Source organism: Myodes glareolus, chromosome 2, assembly GCF_982192425.1.
Source record: "Myodes glareolus chromosome 2, mMyoGla1.1, whole genome shotgun sequence".
NCBI lineage: Eukaryota > Metazoa > Chordata > Mammalia > Rodentia > Cricetidae > Myodes > Myodes glareolus.
In genome coordinates this window covers 38,921,779-38,940,851 of record NC_142027.1, presented here as the reverse complement: position 1 = coordinate 38,940,851, position 19,073 = coordinate 38,921,779, and the positions used below count along the sequence as shown (strand labels likewise).

The following is a 19,073-nucleotide window of genomic DNA, read 5'->3' as shown; positions in this document are numbered from 1 at the left end:
ACCAGAGAGGAGAAGAAGGGAGAGGATGGAGACAGGAAGGAACTGGGAGGATACTGGGAGGGAAATCTGTAAACAAGGTATGTTGTATGAGAAAAGAATCTGTTTTCGAAAAAAATAATAATAATTCGCTCCACTTCAAAAGGCATCACTCTTACTACCAGGGTATGGAAGGGAATTGAACTTTGGTCTTTTTGCTCATAAGTTTTATATTAGTAATGGTAGCATCAATGACTTCATATGTGCTGTGATGTTCAATTTGAGAAGTTAGTGACAGATGGCCATTGTAAATTAGATGAATCAATCTGTCTTATGGATTATTTTATGACATCCTTTTAATAAATTATATACATGGAAGATATTATGTGCTTAAAGGAGTTTCACGTTTATTGGATAAAAAACATTAAGTACATGTTAAGATTTCAAAATCCACACTACCAGTTGAATTTATAGTCCATTGTTAAATACACGATATATCAAAAATTGATTATTTTACAACATTTTATAATTTGGAATTTAAATTTAAGTTTTATTATTAATTTTACTTTAAGTATTAGTATATTCATACTTGGTCACATGTTTCTTAAAATATGCATATTAAGACATTCTTCTAGTAGAGATGTAGCAAAATTAACAGTGGTTTTCAAGCATGATGACATATTTCTAAGAAGAGAAAAGCTCTTATACTATGATAGATTTTGTAGACATTTTATGACTTTATATTAACCTTTACATTTAAACTCTTAAAATTGTGCCTTAAGCAGAGGTTAGTTTTAGTTATTTGGTTTTAATATGCATTCATTTGTTTATTTACTCATTCAAATATTTTATTTTTTTTAAACAGAACCTTACTTTGAAGACCAGCTTTACTCCAAACTCAGGCAATCCTCCTGCCTCAGCTCTCTGAATGCCAATATTATTGACTTGAGTTAACATGGCTTTCATGTTGTTTCTTTCATAGAAGTACAAAATAACTCTGAATTCTACTTTGTGAATCTTAAATAAACAAAGATGCTTGCACCGATTCTAGCTTTTACTTTTTTAGTCTCTTCTTCTAGTCAAATTTAATACTTCAGTTAATACATTGCAAGCATTTCTATATTGATTTTCTAAGTCTTTTATTTCCAGGGTATGCTTAAATGTGGTAAAATTTTGAACTTGTATTCTCTATGAAATACCTTTCATAATTTTGAAAGGTAATCACTCTTCTACAAACTTGCAGGTTAATACATAGCAGAATACTGTTGTTTCTGAATCAATCCATCTATTTTTATAGCTTATTTGTGAAAATAAATATATACAAACCTAGAAAAATGCTACCAAATTATAGTGAATCTTATCTCAAATCTTTCTTCTCATGACTTACCATTTGTAGATACCTTTATGATGTAGAAGTGTTGATAGAATTCATCTGGATGAACTATAGCTAAATTGAATATTTTTCACATATAACATCCCATAAAAATGTCATCAACACCAGGAACCTTATATTACTCATGCTCTGAGCATGTACAGATGAATATGACTATTATAAAGGAAGGATTTGCTTTTAGATCTGTAGCAATGACAAAATTAATATGTACAATGCTAGTATACCATCTCAAATACTGGCACTTGTGAGTAGTCGGTAAAATTAAAATATTTGCACTGAAAAACTATGCCAACATTCCCAAAAATATGGACTATGGATAATTTCCTTTGTCTATAATATTGGTTACAAGTTGTTATGGATAATGGTCAGGAGAAAAGCTAAACAAAGGATTTTTTTTTTAAAAAAAGGGGGGAGTGCTGTGGGACAATAGTGTCACTTGTATTATTTTTAATAAGATGCTGATTGGCCAGTAGTCAGGCAGGATGTATAGGCAGTGTGAATAAGCAAGAAGTAGATTCAGGGCAATGTGAATTCTGGGAAATGGGGAGTTACAGTCTGCAGTTGTGACCCAGCTACAGAGGAAACAAGATGTGACTGCCTTGCTGAAAAAGGTAACAAGTCATGTGGCCATCATAGACAAGAATTTTGAGCTAATATAACTTACACGAACTAGTTAATAAGACTAGCCTGAGATATTGGGCCAATCAGTTTAGAATTGTAGACTTCTGTGTGATTCTTTGGGACTGAATGACTGCAGGATGGGGCATGGCAGAAACCTCAGTCAATAAAGAAGCTGTGTTAAACTCTGTATTTTTGTGTCTAAAATTCCTTTTGAAGTTCTCTCAGGTTTTTAAGTGGATTTTAGTTTGCCACGTTAGCACCAATATGTTGGAAGGGGCTGGAAACATCTGCCAGATACTAGGTATGGATTGTAGACTGAAGATAGGTGCCTGCAATGTTACAGAAGAACTTTGGGTGATTGTCCAGGTAGTGAGATATGTCTGTCATTTCTAGAGTTTCAGGAATTGCTACAATGCACTTCCTGTTAAGGTAGTTAGTATTATAATCTTCTGAAGTTTTTGATGGAGTCAAAGGATAGATAGAAAGTAGATAACAATATTGTAACTGAAATTCTTGCTTAATACCTGTTTTGTTATATATAATTTTATTATGTTAAAGTTAAAACCTTTCTTTTTGTTTAAAGAGAAAGTAGAAATGGTGTAAGAGGTCATTCTGTCTATGTGTTGGTTTTAAAGGTTAATGAAAAAAACTGTCCTGGCCTGTGATAGGTCAAAATAACAGAGCTAGGCTGAGAAAACTAACATGAGTGTTGGGAGAAAGAAAGCAGTTCAAAGAGAAGCCATGTAGCCCCATTGGAATAGGACCAAACTTTACCCGGTAAGCCACAGCCACATGGCAATACACAAATTACTAGAAATTGGTTAAATTCAGGTAAAAGTTAGCCAATAATAAGCTAAAGCTAACGGGTCAAGCAGCAATTTAATTAATGCAGTATCTGTATGGTTATTTCAGTGCTAAGTGTCCAGGAATCAACAAGTGGCCCTCCCCTCCAACATATACCAATGTAAATTATCCATAAATAATAGCTCACAAGAATTTACTCTTTACTAACTATTATTATTATTAGTGTGAATAAGTTGACACTAAATTACATATCCTATTCAATTTTCTCTCTTTTTATTTCAAGTAGATTTCTGGGCCTTCATAATTTCCACAATAACCCTCTACATTCATACAAGTAAAAATCAACACCTAAATAGTGTCACCAAGCCTGAGGACTAATTTACTTGAGAGAGGGGATGTCATTTCCTAGAATTGCTTCCACCTGTCATGGTGGTGATGTTCTTTTTATGCAATTTTGTAAAGCAATGGTTGCATTTCAAGATTACCATCTAGTAAAATTTCAAATGATTTCTTAGTAGTTGATAGTGTATTTCTAAAGTTCTTATTTGGAGTTCTGGCCAGAACTTGTGAGAAGGTGAACCATTTCAGCAGCTGGTACCCAAAATACGGTCTTATAGTAGCTCTATCAGCATCATGATGTCATTTCAACCAGGTGGAGTCATTGTTGTGGGGCCCCTATCTTCTTCCTGGAAACTTCAAAGATTACTGCAGGAAAAGAATATGTAGGAAAGTCTACTGTTCACGGTGAAATAAACTTAAACATTATTCATATAGAAATAATTTCAATGAAGAATACAATATAGACAAAATAGGCATGGAAATAATAAATTTTTCCTAAATTTTTCTTCTTTGTGTCCCATACCAGCTGACTCCTGATATAAGATAGAAACTCTGATTTTTTTTTTTTAAACAGCATGCCTGGGTTTAGAGAAGAATAGACATTGTCCAACTCCAAAGTCAGGTCAGTTTTCTCTCTCTCTCTCTCTCTCTCTATCTATCTATCTATCTATCTATCTCTATATATATATATATATGTATGTATATGTGTGTGTGTGTATTTATTGATCACCTGTCTTCATAAATCATATTCCTTTTTGCTTGGTGATCCTTCCTGGATAATTATTTTTTACTTTTTCTGCATCCAAAGCTTGCAGATCTCTTGACTTTTTGAAGGTGTGTATTTTCCTTTAAAGACAAGAACAAAACCATGCCCCAGCCCTGTTATGAGATTTTCTTACCACCAGTATGGTTGTCACCTCTGTGGATGAGCTGTCATTTCTCTTCCTCAAGTGGTTTCTCCTTTGATGGTATTCATATTTTTTGATGGTATTCATATTATTTCTCCTGTGGAAACAAGAGAACCGCCTTCTGGTTTCCACTGTGAGATCAACACATCCTTGAGGGTTAGTGTAGGTGAAATAACCATTAGTAGCCATCAGGTGTTGCAGTTGTAGCCTCATGGTTGGAAAATGCAAGATGTGGAGTTTTTGAATTGGTTCTCATGCATTAGATTCTGAAAAATAGAGAGAGTAAACTTGTAAAAAAAAAAACGTAATAGGAAAAAAGAAAAACAAGCCGGGTAAAGATGGAATACTCACAGAGAGCCTAGATTTTTATATTATTGTGTTTTTTAAAATTGTTTTTGACTGTGAAGGTGCTAAGTAACCAACATTTGTACTTTTGTTTTAATGAGCCAAATTTTTTTTTTTTATTCATTTCTTGCACTTGAAGTACTCTTCGATGACATCCTTGGCCTGAGATTCTTTGCCATTGTCCTTAACCACTACACAGCTGCAACCAACTACTTTCCGTGGCTTTCCCTCTCGATCAGTTTTACAGAGGCCTACCCATTCCCCTAGTTTCTTGTTGTCATCAATCTTAATTAGGTTGATTTTGTGCTCAGCACAAAGTACCTCCACCAACTTGACATACATAGCCTTATCACAGTTGGATGCAAGCACACAGAGATGAGCTTGGCGCTTGTCTAAGGCTTTGGCAGCTTCACAGATGCCACATGCGAGGCCATCATGGATGAGGGCGGTCTTCAGCACTTCTTGAAGAGCAGTATTGACGTCCATTATACCTCCAGCAGCAATGCCTTCCTCAGTCATGATAGTGGATTATGGGTGAGGCCGAATCTTGAACGCACCCGTGGCTCCGCCTCCGCAACTGAGCAGGCGGGGGGGGGGGGGGAGCCCAACATTTGTACTTTAAAGGTATTTTGTATTCAAAATTTGGGTCTAAGGATATGTTACTTTGGAAAGTGGTTCTTATTTGTTAACACAGAGGGTGAGAACATGAAGAATCTGTCCAGACTAATATGGTTTGATAGATCAAGATTGTCCTGAAAGGTCACATTGAACACCACTCAAAAGATTAATTTTGCCCAATAAAAAACAGGAGGAAGTTTGGAGAGAACTACACCAAAATTCCAAAATATTGTTTATAAATGTTTGTTTACATTTAAAGGAGGATATGATATAGAGATGAATACTTTGCATTGGTTTGGATCTTAGTTTAATTGTACAAATTTTAGATTAAGTTTGTTTTATATACATACATATATATATATATAATATATATATATATATATGTTTTTCTGCTCTTGATTGAGGTATTCAGTTTGTGCAGCTCATTTAAAAATGCAATGTATAATTAAGAATTATAGGTTAATAGATAATCATCTGAAGGCGTAAGTCACAAACAATCCCACACCAGTTTGGAATTATGATTAATAGAATGGTTATTTACTTAAAGGGGAAAAACTTACAGATCACCGTCCCAGAAAACAGCCCTCTGTGTGATCAGAAAAGGAGTCTAGGAGCTGGAAATGGAGCCAGAAGCCAGAGAGAAAATGGAGCACAGCCACTGCTTTTTTATAGAGGGAGAGACCATTCCCCAATGGGCTGGTATCTCAGCGGCTATTGGCTGAAGGAGCAGAAGGAGCTCCTGCAGCACCTCCCCCTTTTATTTAAGTAAGAGAGTTCTAAACCTACTACGAAATTATATACAATAAGTACAAATATCCTATTCTAACTAGCTTAAGTCTTGTATAATAAATAACTTGGCCAAGTCATGAGAGGAAAGTAACTACATTTATATAGTCTTCAGATACCAATATATTTGTCTAAAAACAATAACTCACAAGTACCAATCTATTATCCCATCATCCAATATCATCTACAATAGTCAAGCTTCTAGTCAGGTTATTTAAATTTTCCAGATGTACAGAGATATATTTCAGATAGATAAGTATTCTTCAAATCTTTCAAAGACCTTCAGAATATGGTATTTAAATGTTTTAATAGCTTAGGACTTTTCATGACATGATATACATCTGTTCCTAGCAGTACCGATTATTTCAAGAGGAATATGGACATTAAAGAGCCTCCTTATGGAGTTTGTTAGCCATTTGGCAAGAACCTGCTCTTACCTGGACTGTTTGATGCTGTGCCCTATGAATTAGTTATGCAGGACCCACAGAGAAATGACTGCTGAACTTGCCTAAAGGTGAGACAATCTTTCAGGGTTCCCACTTCATTAAAAATCTGCCAGACATTCTGCAGGACAGAGAAGAAAGTTACTGACAAACTGCCAATATAGGCAGAACTGTCTTTGAAATTTCCTGCTTCATGCAAAATTTTGCCAGATACTATTGGCCTGTAGGCTGAAGATGGGATGAATGTTCCAATGTTACAGAACAACTTTGGATGACTGTCCAGGAAGCAATATGTCTCTGTCAATTCTAGAGATTTGGAAGTAGCTTATAAGGCACTTACTGTTTACTTCCTTCTGAAATCTTTGATGGAGTTGAAGAGTTTATAGTTATAGTTTTCCTTAGTTATGATAAAAGATAAAGTAGATATAAATATTGTAACTGTAATTATTGCTTGATACCTATTTTGATATATGTAATTTTACTATGTTAAAGTTAAAATGTTCCTTTTTACTTGAACAGAAAAGGGGGGATCATATGGGAAGTCCTTCTGTCTATGTGTAGCTTTTCTTGGTTAATGAATAAAGTAACTGACTTGGTGTATAACAAGGTAGAACTTAGTTAGACAGGAAAAGCTAGGCTGAGTGATGGGAGAAAGAGGGCCAAGTCAAGAAGAACCCATGTAGCCTCTGTCAGAGACAGATATGCTGTTACCTTATCGGTAGGCCACGTAATATATTAAATAATGGAAATGGATTAAATTAAGATGAAAAAGCTAGCCAATAAGAAATCAGAGCTAATAAGCCAAAAAGTGATTTATTTAACAAAGTTTGTGTGGTTATTTCAGGCCTGAGCTGCTGAGCAGTCAGAACAAACAAGCGGCCTTCTTACAACAGACTCTTGTTAAACTCATCACAGACCTTGCTCTAAAGAAGTTCACTTGCAAGTAATTTTCCTTTTCCTAATGGATGCTACTGAATATGAGTGTCTAATTTTTTTCCAATGAAAGTCATTATACTATCTGTTATTCTAATAATGCTCCACAGTATTTGAATGCAAGACACCATAAGACGTATTAATCAAAATCTATTACTTGTATTGACATCATGACTCAGATGCCACGCATTATCTGATGGGAAGCAGATGCCAGGAATAAGACATTCTTTTCTCCATTGATCCAATTTCCCCTGTACACATAACTGTTTCTAGAAGAAAGGGAGGTAAAATAATGATTTCTTTTTAGCATTTGAGTATATAATGAAACCCAATGAAAGATGCTATTTGTTCAAATTTCAGCTCTCCTATATTTCTATATTTATCCTTTTCCTTTCTTTATATCCATCTATATCTTTGTCTCTTTCACATCCAACCAGACTAATCAACAACAAATTTGGTTTCATGGAAATTTTTTAAAAAACATCATTCATTTTCTACAATAATATGGAAGTAAAAAACAATGAAAATATTGATAAAATAAATTTATAGCAGAAAATATTATTTAAGTACATGAAGGCAATGAAAGAGTAAAACTTCTGAAAGTCTATCTATCTATGCTTTCTATATATGGGTATCAGAGTTATAGAAATTGGTGGGACATTAAAATACAAACTCAATAGTTCATGGGATATACTATAAACTTAAGAAAACAAAAATGAATTAATTTTAATTTATTTTTAGGAGAAAATTTTATTATATTTTTATTGGCCAAAACTAATAATAGTGATGCTACATTAAGATACTCTAAGTTTCTAAGTTACATTTTATTTATTTTTTTGGTCTTTTTAAACTCCTTTTCCTTGCTCTCTGCTGTCCATCTATTGCTTAATCTGGACTGTGCACCATAATCATTAGACAATATGAAAGACTCAAGAAGTCTTCTAAGAAACAGGATGTAGCAGACAAAACAGGAAAAAGAACAAGTGAATCTTTTTTAATAAGCCAACTGTTATGTAATAGTAATCATAACAGTAAATTATTAAATAGTATATAGTAATTAAACAAATAGATTATAATAAGATCGGGTCTTGACTTTTTTACAATTATGGTACTTGTGATTAGACCAAGCTGTTTTTTGCTGTGTTATAATTCTTTCTTCAAGAATTTAAACATGAATTAAATGTCATTTGATCATATCTACCCACTATTTACTGCTTATAACTCTTTTCAGAACCTTCCACACTGCAAACTTCTCCAACACAACTTCATGTCTATTTCCTTTTTAAAATACTTAAAAGTACATTTTAAATATAGATCCTATGATTACATTTTGTACTGAAATTTTACATCAGAGAAAATGGCATAATCGTCACCTAAAACAAGATAGAATCACCTTAGATTTTTGTCCAATTTCCATCCTGGATTCCTAGAGAAGAAAACCCTTATTTTGTATTTTCATAGATAATATGTTTCAAATAAAAATCACAAAAGAACAGCCAGATGAGAATTGTTTATGTGTAATGATATTCAGGTAAAATTTGGCTGCTTACAAAAAAAAATGATGCTCCTTAGGCTAATGAGATAAAACAGAATAAAGGCTGAAGGAACTCAGTAGAGAGAGTGTCTTAATACACAGTTCTATTATCTATCAGTGGTTATTTATTTTCCTACCTGCTCTTGCTGTTTTCTCTGTTTAATCTCTTTGGATCCCTACAGGGTCCCCTAATACTTTCAGTTTCCAGGCCAAGTTGATATTGATTACTTATTGTGAGTGCTGTGGAGTATATAAATCTTTATTTTTACTATAGGTAGGCCCTGGGCTAATGTTAATTCTGTTTTTTAGGACTCAATGCCTACAGAAGATGCCAACAACAACCTAAGAAATCAATATTCATTTTAACTACCAGACAGTTAGACATGGCTTGGAATCCTACAGACAGAATGTTGTCATTTATTATAAGGCTATATGGTTGACATGGTTCACACTAAAATTTTCAAAGGTAGAGAAACATATTTCTTTATTTTTATGTGGAACAGATTCAAAGGTAAGGTCAATGAGAGAAATAGATAGATTTTAAGAGGTTAAAACTAATTCGAAAATTTTACAATTTTTTTGCAATTATTAATGGTAGCAGAACAGGACAACTCAAGTTTTCACAAGTGTTATAGATTATTACCATGGAAATCACAGCAAATATATATTCTCAGACAGGATAAAACAATAACAAAAAGAATGACACATTACCAAAGCTGGTAAAATATCACAGTGAAATTCTACAATTTGAAGGAAATATACTTCAGTGTCTTCCTCTCTTGATGAAAAAAGAACTCAAACTTTCCCCTGATGTAAAAGTCCCTCGATCTTGCTGAAATTGGTGAAGTAATGTCTTATTTCTCCACACACAGTGGTTTTTGTAAGTGGTTCTTCTGAACAGAGTCACTGAAACATGTTTTACATGAGGAACAATAAAGATGGTTATAAGGTAGAAGCAAGGGAAACTATTGCAAATCTACCTAAAAATATTCTTATGAAACATAAAATTATTTTCAGTGATTATGTATGAATAAGGCTTATGAAGAAAATGAGTGTGTTTTGGCACAGAAGCTTCATATCAATGAACTACCTTTAAATGTTCTAGAAGATTCATTCTGTGCTATTAAGAAAGAAAATGAATTAACCTTCTTGCCCAAATATTACCCCTGCAAGTGATTCAAAACAAGTGATCTATCAAAGTACCACACTTGATGTGCTAGTACAATAACCAACCAATCACTTTCTATTCGAATTTAAAATTGGCTTCACCAAGAGAACTCATGTAGGGTACTATTTACTGTATCCAAAACCCACAAATAGATGAACCATAAGCCCTAGTTGAGAACATGATATTGTAAAAAATGTCACTTTTGTCATTACTTTTATTATGCTGAGTATTTTAATAGCTTGGATATTGATATAATTTAATTCACACATACAGTAATACACTCACACACAAACAAGCACATACTAATTTTAGAGATAATAGTTGTTGATATCATGCTATATCCTAAAAGGAAACATTTGTGCTCAATGATATTTTTCTTATTATTTGCCACTGGATTCACCACTCATTAAAGATTTTTCTTCCAGGGAGAAAGAATCTTGGCTACTTCATATCTTCATAAACTTATTGTTCATCTTCTCCTTTTTTATTGAAATTGAGTTTTTTAAGTAATAAAATATCTGTGGATTTCTGTTATTGTTCTAAGGAATTGAGCTTCTTTATTTTTTCTCACAATTAAGTACAGATATTAATTTCTTTAAAGTGTATATGACCAATGCTCCTAACCCGGGTACATACTTTAAAATTTTTTATTAGAACATGTAAGTTCTAGAATAAAAAAGGAATTGTATTTACGCTTTTGTGTTGGGTCTGTGATGGGATAATAATAATGATTTCACCTGTGTAAGACAAGTGAAGCTCTCCATATCCAAGTGGATATTTAGTGATTTCTTTGTCCTGATAATTTTGTTACAATCTGTGGTGTTCATGACTCACTTTGAATACTACATGAGAAAAATTATCTAAATACGTATAGTGAATTATAAAATGAATATGAATTTGGAAACAGATATTTGGGTATTCTATGGTAGAAGCTAGAGTATTGTAATCATAGGTGGATTTTATCATATTATGCAATAAACATGTATGAAGGAAAAGTACTAAAAAGAATTGAAAAACAAAGAAAAATATATTTATTTTCTCTACATTGACCACCTAAAATGTATTCCTACAAATAAACACCATTATTATATAATTGGAAAGGTAAAGGATTTCATTTTTTTGTCCCATATTTTAGATTGTCAGTATACTCTTACAGATCTAGCATAGCATATGAGTATAATTAAATTTATATCTCATAAACTATATCTGCTCTTCTTTAGCTGTGGAGTTGAAGTTAAGACTATGATAACTTGCTTTTGAAAAAAATTAGTATGAAAATGGACACTAAAAAGAAATCCCACAGTTGCTCAAAATTTAGTATAACAAGGATTATTTATTTAGTGGTAGACTCACAGATCACAGTTCTCTGCATGACTGGAACAGGAATCAAATCCAGCAGTCAGAAGAGAAAACAAATACATGCTTTACACCAGCATTTAAGTATAAGAGACTACACCCAAGTTGGCTGGTAACTTATAGGATACTGGATGTAGGATTTTCTACAGCACATCCCCCTTTTGATTAAATAAGAGAGTTCTAAGTCTAATACAAATTATAGGCAATATGAACAAATGTCAGGTATAAATGTTAGAATTATAACCAGCATAAACAATATTAAGCAATAAATGTGATAAACGTTTCAAAAATATCCTATCCTAAAGAATTTTTTTTTATTTTTTCTGTTTTTCTTTTTTTTTCTCCAAAGTTTATTAAATTATAAAAGTTTCCATTTCCGCCCCTCCTCCCAACACCCTCCCACTTCCCCCACTCCCTCTCCTCCTCCCTTTCCATCCCTAAGAGCAGTCAGGGTTTCCTGCCCTGTGGGAAGTTCAAGTTCCTTCCCCCTCCCTCCAGGTCCAGGAAGGTGAGTATCCAGACAGACTGGATCCCAAAAATCCAGTATATGCAGAGGAAACAAGTCCCAGTGTATTGTCAATGGCTTTTCAGAAAGACTCCGGGCCAGCCACATTCAGAGAATCAGGCCACATTCAGAGAATCTGGTTGGATCACGTGCTCGTTCAATCCCCATCCAACTGGCCTTGGTGAACTCTCATTAGATCAGTCCCCTTGTATCAGTGGGTGATCGCACCCCTCGTGGTCCTGATTTCCTTTTTCATGTTCTTTCTCCTTCTCCTCCTCATTTGGACCTTGGAGGGCTCAGTCTGGTGCTCCAATGTGGGTCTCCATCTGTATCGCCATCCATCATCAGATGAAGGTTCCCTCTGGTCTTGCCTTCTTTGCTCACGTTCTCTTTCCTTCTGCTTCTCGTTTGGACCTAGGGAGTTAAGTCCAGTGTTCCAATGTGGGTCTCTGTCTCTATCTCCATCCATTGCCAGATGAAGTTTCTATGGTGATAAGCAAAATATTCATCAGTATGGTTATGGGCCAAGGCCAGTTCAGGCACCCTCTCCTCTGTCCAGAGAGCAATCTGGGGATCTCTCCTTGGACCTGGGATCCCATTTATTATCAAGTCTCTTGTAATCCCTAAAATGACTCCCTTAGTTGAGATATATCCATCCTTCCTCCCTCCCCCCATTCCAGTCCCCCGAGCTTTCCCCATTCCTCCCCTACTCCCTTTTCTCTAAACCTCTCCCCTTCCAACAACCCTCCCCCCATGCACCCGAGGTTACCTGGGACTCTTGTCTATTTCCAGTCTCCAGGAGGATAACTACATGATTTTCTTCAGGTTACCACAAAAACATTTGTTCAACTATGTTCATAGCAGCACTATTTGTAATAGCCAGAACCTGGAAACAACCTAGGTGCCCCTCAATAGAAGAATGGTTAAAAAAAGGTGTGGAACATATGTACATTAGAGTTTTACTCAGCGGTAAAAAACAAAGACATCTTGAATTTTGCATGCAAATGGATGGACATAGAAAACGCTTTACTGAGTGAGGTAAGCCAGACCCAAAAAGAGGAATATGGCATGTACTCACTCATAAGTGGATTCTAGCCATAATTAAAGGACTTTGAGCCTATTATTCGTGATCCTAGAGAAGCTAAATAAGAAGGTATCCTAAAGAATTTAAGTCTTGTAATATAAATAACTTGGCCAAGTCATGAGAGGAAAGTAACTACAACTATCTCGTCTTCAACCCCATTAAAAAATCCTGAGAAGGGAAATAATATTACCTGAGAAAGCAGGAAGTATAATCAAGCGACTTCCAAAATGTGTAACAAATGACAGAGACAACTGGATACCTGGGCAATCACTCAAAGTCTCATTTTCAATGTTGGAGCAACCAACTTTTACTAAGTCCTAGAGTAACTGACAGACTATTTGCAGAATAAGGAAATATTTTTAAAAAGCACCTTACTCTGTCTTAGCAAAATTTGACAGTCTTTTGTCTTGTATCCTGCGTGTTCTGTCTGGACAACATGCATTTTGTCAGTGGTCGTTGCTTGGGCAGTTTCTTGCCCACAGGCCAGTTTTGTCAAGATGAAAACTAGCTCCAAGTGGAGTATCTTTGGTGCTCAACATTTTCTCGGGAATAGATTGATAAGGCCAGAAGCTATTGTGCCTTATGTCAACAGAGCCCTATGTTATTTAAATGCCATATTCTACAGATCTTTGAAGAGGTTGAAGATTGCCTATATACATAAAATATAATCTCCATGTATCTAAGGAACCAGATTAGTCTAGCTATAAGTATTATAAACATAGATAACTATTAACCTTTAATTTTTAAAATCTTTATAACTTAAAGACTAAGACTTCATATTAGAATATGAAGTCACTGAATATTAGAATATGAATAACAATCACTGAGCAAATGTGCAACAAATGGGGACAATGACCTCAAAAGGTAAACAATGTATAAGTATCTTGATCAGAGGGAGAAATGTATATTGCAATATGATAAATATATCCTAAAATTGTATCACTATACAAAATGTCTTAAGCAGAGTTATAAGCATGCATGCATACATTATGACAAAATAATTTTTCCTTGGTATATAAATATTGTAGATAAAAAAGGAAAATATTCAATATAATTTAACTTTGTATCAATATACAAGAATCTATACTAATATAAATTGCTTATAAATAATATCTCAACAGTATGTACTCTATTACTCATTATTATTAGTGTGAGTGAGCTCATACTAATCTATTATCCCATCCAATTTACTCTTTCTTTTCAAAGGGATCCCTGAGCCTACATAATTTGTCCCCCCAAGCCCAACTCTATACCAATTATAATCAACTCCTAAATGATGTTCCTAGCCCTGAGGATAAACTTTGTTGGGAGAGGGGACGTTGTCTTCTATAATTCTTTCCAGCTGTCATGGGGGTGATGATTTTATCTACAGGATCCTGTGGAACTAAAATGATAGTTAAGTTTCAAGAGTACTGTCTGGTATAATTGCAAATAGTCTCTGAATATTTGGTAGGGTTTCTCTAAGGTTCCTATTTGGAGTTCTGGCCAGAACATTGTTTAAAAAAAAAAAGAACACCATTTCAGCTAACCAAGTTGGAACCATCTTGAGCAGCTGGTACTCAAAACAGGTCTTATAGTAGCACTATCAACATCATGACTGTCATACAACCAGGTGGAGCCATCTTCTTTCTGGAAACTTCAAATATCATTGCAGGAAAATTCATTGTTCATTGTGGAAAACTTATATTGTTTATACAGACTTTTATTCAATGAAATCAACTGTTTAATAATGGGTAAAAGCAAGCCAAGCAGGCAGAGGTGGGAGACCTTCTGTGATGTGTACCATTTGGGCCTTTTAGACCAGTCCAACAGGTATGTGTGAAGCTAGGATCCACATGGGGCGCCAGATGTAGATGGCCACTAAAAAGAAATCACACACTAGCTCAGAATTGAGTATAATAAAAGGTTATATTTTTAGGGGGAGACTCACAGTTCACAGTCATCTGTACGAATGGAAAACAAGAACCAAATTCAGTAGATGGAAGATAGAATAAACATGCACTTTCCATAGACATTTATAGTATAAGAGTCCATACCCAAGTGGGTGGGTAACTTAAAGGCTACTGGCTGTAGGATTTCCTACAGCATATGTTCATGTTCTTTAAATAAATGGAGAAATAATAATTTTGATCTACCAGTTCTAAAATTTAATTCAGATATCAAAATAAATTTCTGTATCATGATTTTAATAACTTACTTTTGTTGGTTAAATCTCATAAAAGAGTAAAATTTTAAAGCAAATTTATTAATATATATTTGAATGAAACATAAAATTGTTTAAATTTGAAAAAGTGTATTGAAAGACTTAAATTCCGCCAGAGCTGCTCCCTGGTACTCTGAGCCTGGGCTGTGGGCTCAGCTGGGCAGGGGCAGTTCCTGTGCTCTGAGAGCCTGCCTGACAGGCAGGCCCTGAATCACCTCAGCCACATTCCTGGCCAGCAAGAGACAGTGATCTTCTAGCAGACATCCATTGGAGGAGGGGTGAGTTGCTCCTGGCCCTAGGACTTCGAGGACTTCGGCTAGGAGGAATTCAGACTTTCCCCACCCCCCTCGACTTTCTGGTTGCCCTGCAGTGGTGGCTATACCCTGCTGAGCTCTCCCAAATCCCATCCCAGCCCTCATCCAGGTATACCTCCCTCTCTTTCTCCCCTCCCCTGGGGCCACAAGATCTCCCCACAGCTGCTCCCTTGCGTTCTAGGACGCAGCTGTGAGTGCAACCGGGCACGAGGGAGTGCCTGTGTTTCAATAGACTGCCTGAAGAAAGGTAGACATTCTGTCAGTGAAGTCCCTGCTCAACAAGGGAACCTGACCTGGTATCACAAGATCCAATATAGAGCAGTTGAAGGAAAAGATGGGCAGACGCCAAGGCAAGAACTCCTCCAACAATCTAAAAAACAACATGAAATCACCAGATCCCAACGACCCTACAATAGAAGGACTTGAACCTCTCAATTCAGAAGAATTGGAAAAAAAAATGCCATGATGAAAGCAATAGAGTCCCTTAAACAGGATATGAATAATTCCCTTAAAGAACTGGATGAGAAGTACAAAAGGATTGAAGAAATGAGTAAAGAAATGAATGAGAAATATAACAAAAAGTTTGAAGAAATGAGTAAATCCGTGAATGATACACTGGGAAACCAAGAAAAAAATAATCCACTTTGAACCTGATAGAAGAGAAAGTGGGAAGTAGTCTACAAGATTTAGGCACAGGAGGCCTCTTCCTAAGCAGGACCCCAGCAGCACAGACAATAAGAGAAACAATGAATAAATGGGATCTACTGAAACTGGGAAGCTTCTGTAAAGCAAAGGACACTGTCAGTAGGACAAAAAGGCTGCCTTCTGACTGGGAGAAGATCTTCACCAACCCCTCATCAGACAAAGGTCTGATCTCCAAAATATACAAAGAACTCAAGAAACTAGGCACTAAAACTCTAATTAACCCAATTAAAAAATGGGGTACTGAACTGAACAGAGAATTCACAACAGATGAACTTCGAATGGCCAGAAGACACTTAAGGTCATGCTCAACCTCCTTAGCGATCAGGGAAATGCAAATCAAAACCACTTTGAGATACCATCTTACACCTGTCAGAATAGCTAAAGTCAAAAACACCAATGATATCCTATGCTGGAGAGGATGTGGGGTGAGGGGAACACTCATCCATTGTTGGTGGGAATGCAAACTCGTGCAGCCACTGTGGAAATCAGTGTGGCGGTTTCTCAGGAAACTGGGAGTCAACCTCCCTCAGGACCCAGCAATTCCACTCTTGGGAATATACCCTAAAGATTCCCGATCATACTACAAAAGCATTTGTTCTACTATGTTCATAGCAGCACTATTTGTAATAGCCAGAACCTGGAAACAGCCTAGGTGCCCCTCAATAGAAGAATGGTTAAAAAAGGTGTGGAACATATACACATTAGAGTTTTACTCAGCGGTAAAAAACAATGACATCTTGAATTTTGCATGCAAATGGATGGAAATAGAAAACGCTTTACTGAGTGAGGTAAGCCAGACCCAAAAAGAGGAACACGGTATGTATTCACTCATAAGTGGATTCTAACCATAATTAAAGGTCTTTGAGCCTATTATTCGTGATCCTAGAGAAGCTAAATAAGAAGATGAACCTGATGAAGATTATTTAGCTATCTGCCAGGAGGTAGGAAATAGACAAGAGTCCCAGGTAACCTTGGGTGCATGGGGGGGGAGGGAGGGTCAATGGAAGGGGAGAAGGTTAAGGAGAAGGGAGTAGGGGAAGAAAAGGGAAAGCTTGGTGGCCTGGGATGGGGGGGGGGAGGGAGGAAGGATGAATATGGGATCAGGGAAGATTATATTTCAACTAAGGGACCCATTTTAGGGTTTACAGGAGACTTGATTATATATGGGATCCCAGGTCCAAGGAGAGATCCCCCAGATTGCTCTCTGGACAGAGGAGTGGGTGCCTGAATCGGCCGTGGCCCATGTCCATACTGATGTATATTTTGCTTATCACCATAGATCCTGCATCTGACGAAGGACAGCGATACAGTCGGTGACCCATATTGCAGCACCGGACTGAGCCCCCCGAGGTCCAAATGAGGAGCAGAAGGAGGAAGAACATGAAAAACGAAATCAGTACTGCGAGGGATGCTATCACCCACTGATGCAAGGGAACGGATCTGATGAGAGTTTACCAAGGCCAGTTGGACTGGGACTGAAAGAGGACGTGATCTAACCAGACTCTCCGAATTTGGCTGGATTCTCTGACTGTGGCTGACCCGAAGTCTTTCTGAAAAGCCATTGACTATGACACTGGGACCTGTTTCCTCTACATATAATGGATTTTGGGGATCCAGTCTGTTTGGACACTCACCTTCCTGGACCTGGAGGGAGGGGGAAGGAACTGGAACTTCCCACAGGGCAGGAAACCCTGACTGCCCTGGGGGGCGAAGAGGGAGGAGGAGGGGGAGTGGGGGGAGTGGGAGGGTGTTGGGAGGGGGGGTGGAAGTGGAAACTTTTATAATTTAATAAAAAATAGAAAAAAAAATAGAAAAAAAAACAAAAAAAAAACAATCAAACAGGTAATGGAAACAGTTCAAGAATTGAAAACTGAAATGGAGGCAATGAAGAAAACACAAAACGAGGGCCGGCTGGATATGGAAAATCTAGGTAAACAAACAGAGACTACAGAATCAAGCATAACCAATAGGATACAAGAGATGGAAGAACGAATTTCAGAGTCTGAAGATACCATAGAGAAAATAAATGCTCAGATCAAAGAAATCAGCAAATCCAACAAATTCTCATCACAAAACATTCAAGAAATCTGGGACACAATAAAAAAAAACAAATCTAAGAATAATAGGGATTGAAGAAGGAGAAGAACTGCAGATCAAAGGCCAGGAAAATATATTCAACAAAATTATAGAAGAAAACTTTCCCAACTTAAAGAATGATATTACTATGAAGGTTCAAGAAGCATACAGAACACCGAATAGACTTGATCAAAAAAAGAAACATCCCCCCGCCATATAATAATCAAAACACAAAACATACAGATTAAAGCAAGAATATTAAGAGCTGCAAAGGAAAAAGGTCAAGTAACTTATAAAGGTAAACCGATCAGACTTACACCAGACTTCTCTATGGAAACCATGAAAGCCAGAAGGTCCTGGATAGAGGTACTGCAGAAACTAAGAGACCATGGATGCAAACCCAGACTACTATACCCAGCCAAGCTATCATTCACTGTCAATGGAGAAAACAAAATATTCCAAGATAAGAACAAATTTAAACAATTCGCAGCCACAAACCCAGCCTTACAGAAAGTAATAGAAGGAAAATCGCAACCCAAGGAATCCAACATTGCCAACACTGCCTACAATAACTCAGACATCTAGCGACCCTTCACGAGCTTAACTCAAAGAAGGGACTCATACAAACTCTATTAAACAAACAAACAAAAAATCATAATAACCGGAGTCAACAACCACTGGTCATTAATATCACTTAATATTAATGGACTCAATTCACCTATAAAAAGGCACAGACTAAGAGATTGGATACGAAAACAGGATCCAACATTCTGCTGTTTACAAGAAACACACCTCAACCACAAAGACAGACATCTACTCAGAGTAAAGGGTTGGGAAAAGGTTTTTCAAGCAAACGGACCTAAGAAACAAGCAGGTGTAGCCATTCTAATTTCCAACAAAATTGACTTCAAACTAAAATCAATCAGAAGAGATGGAGACGGACTTTTTATACTCATAGCAGG

At 36.2% G+C, this 19,073-nt stretch overlaps 1 pseudogene; it reads right to left on the bottom strand.

Annotated features, from left to right (window-relative positions):
- Nucleotides 1-4,493: 4,493 nt before the first annotated feature.
- Nucleotides 4,494-4,905, bottom strand: LOC125392807 (small ribosomal subunit protein eS12 pseudogene; annotated as a pseudogene).
- Between the last annotated feature and the right edge of the window lie 14,168 nt (nucleotides 4,906-19,073).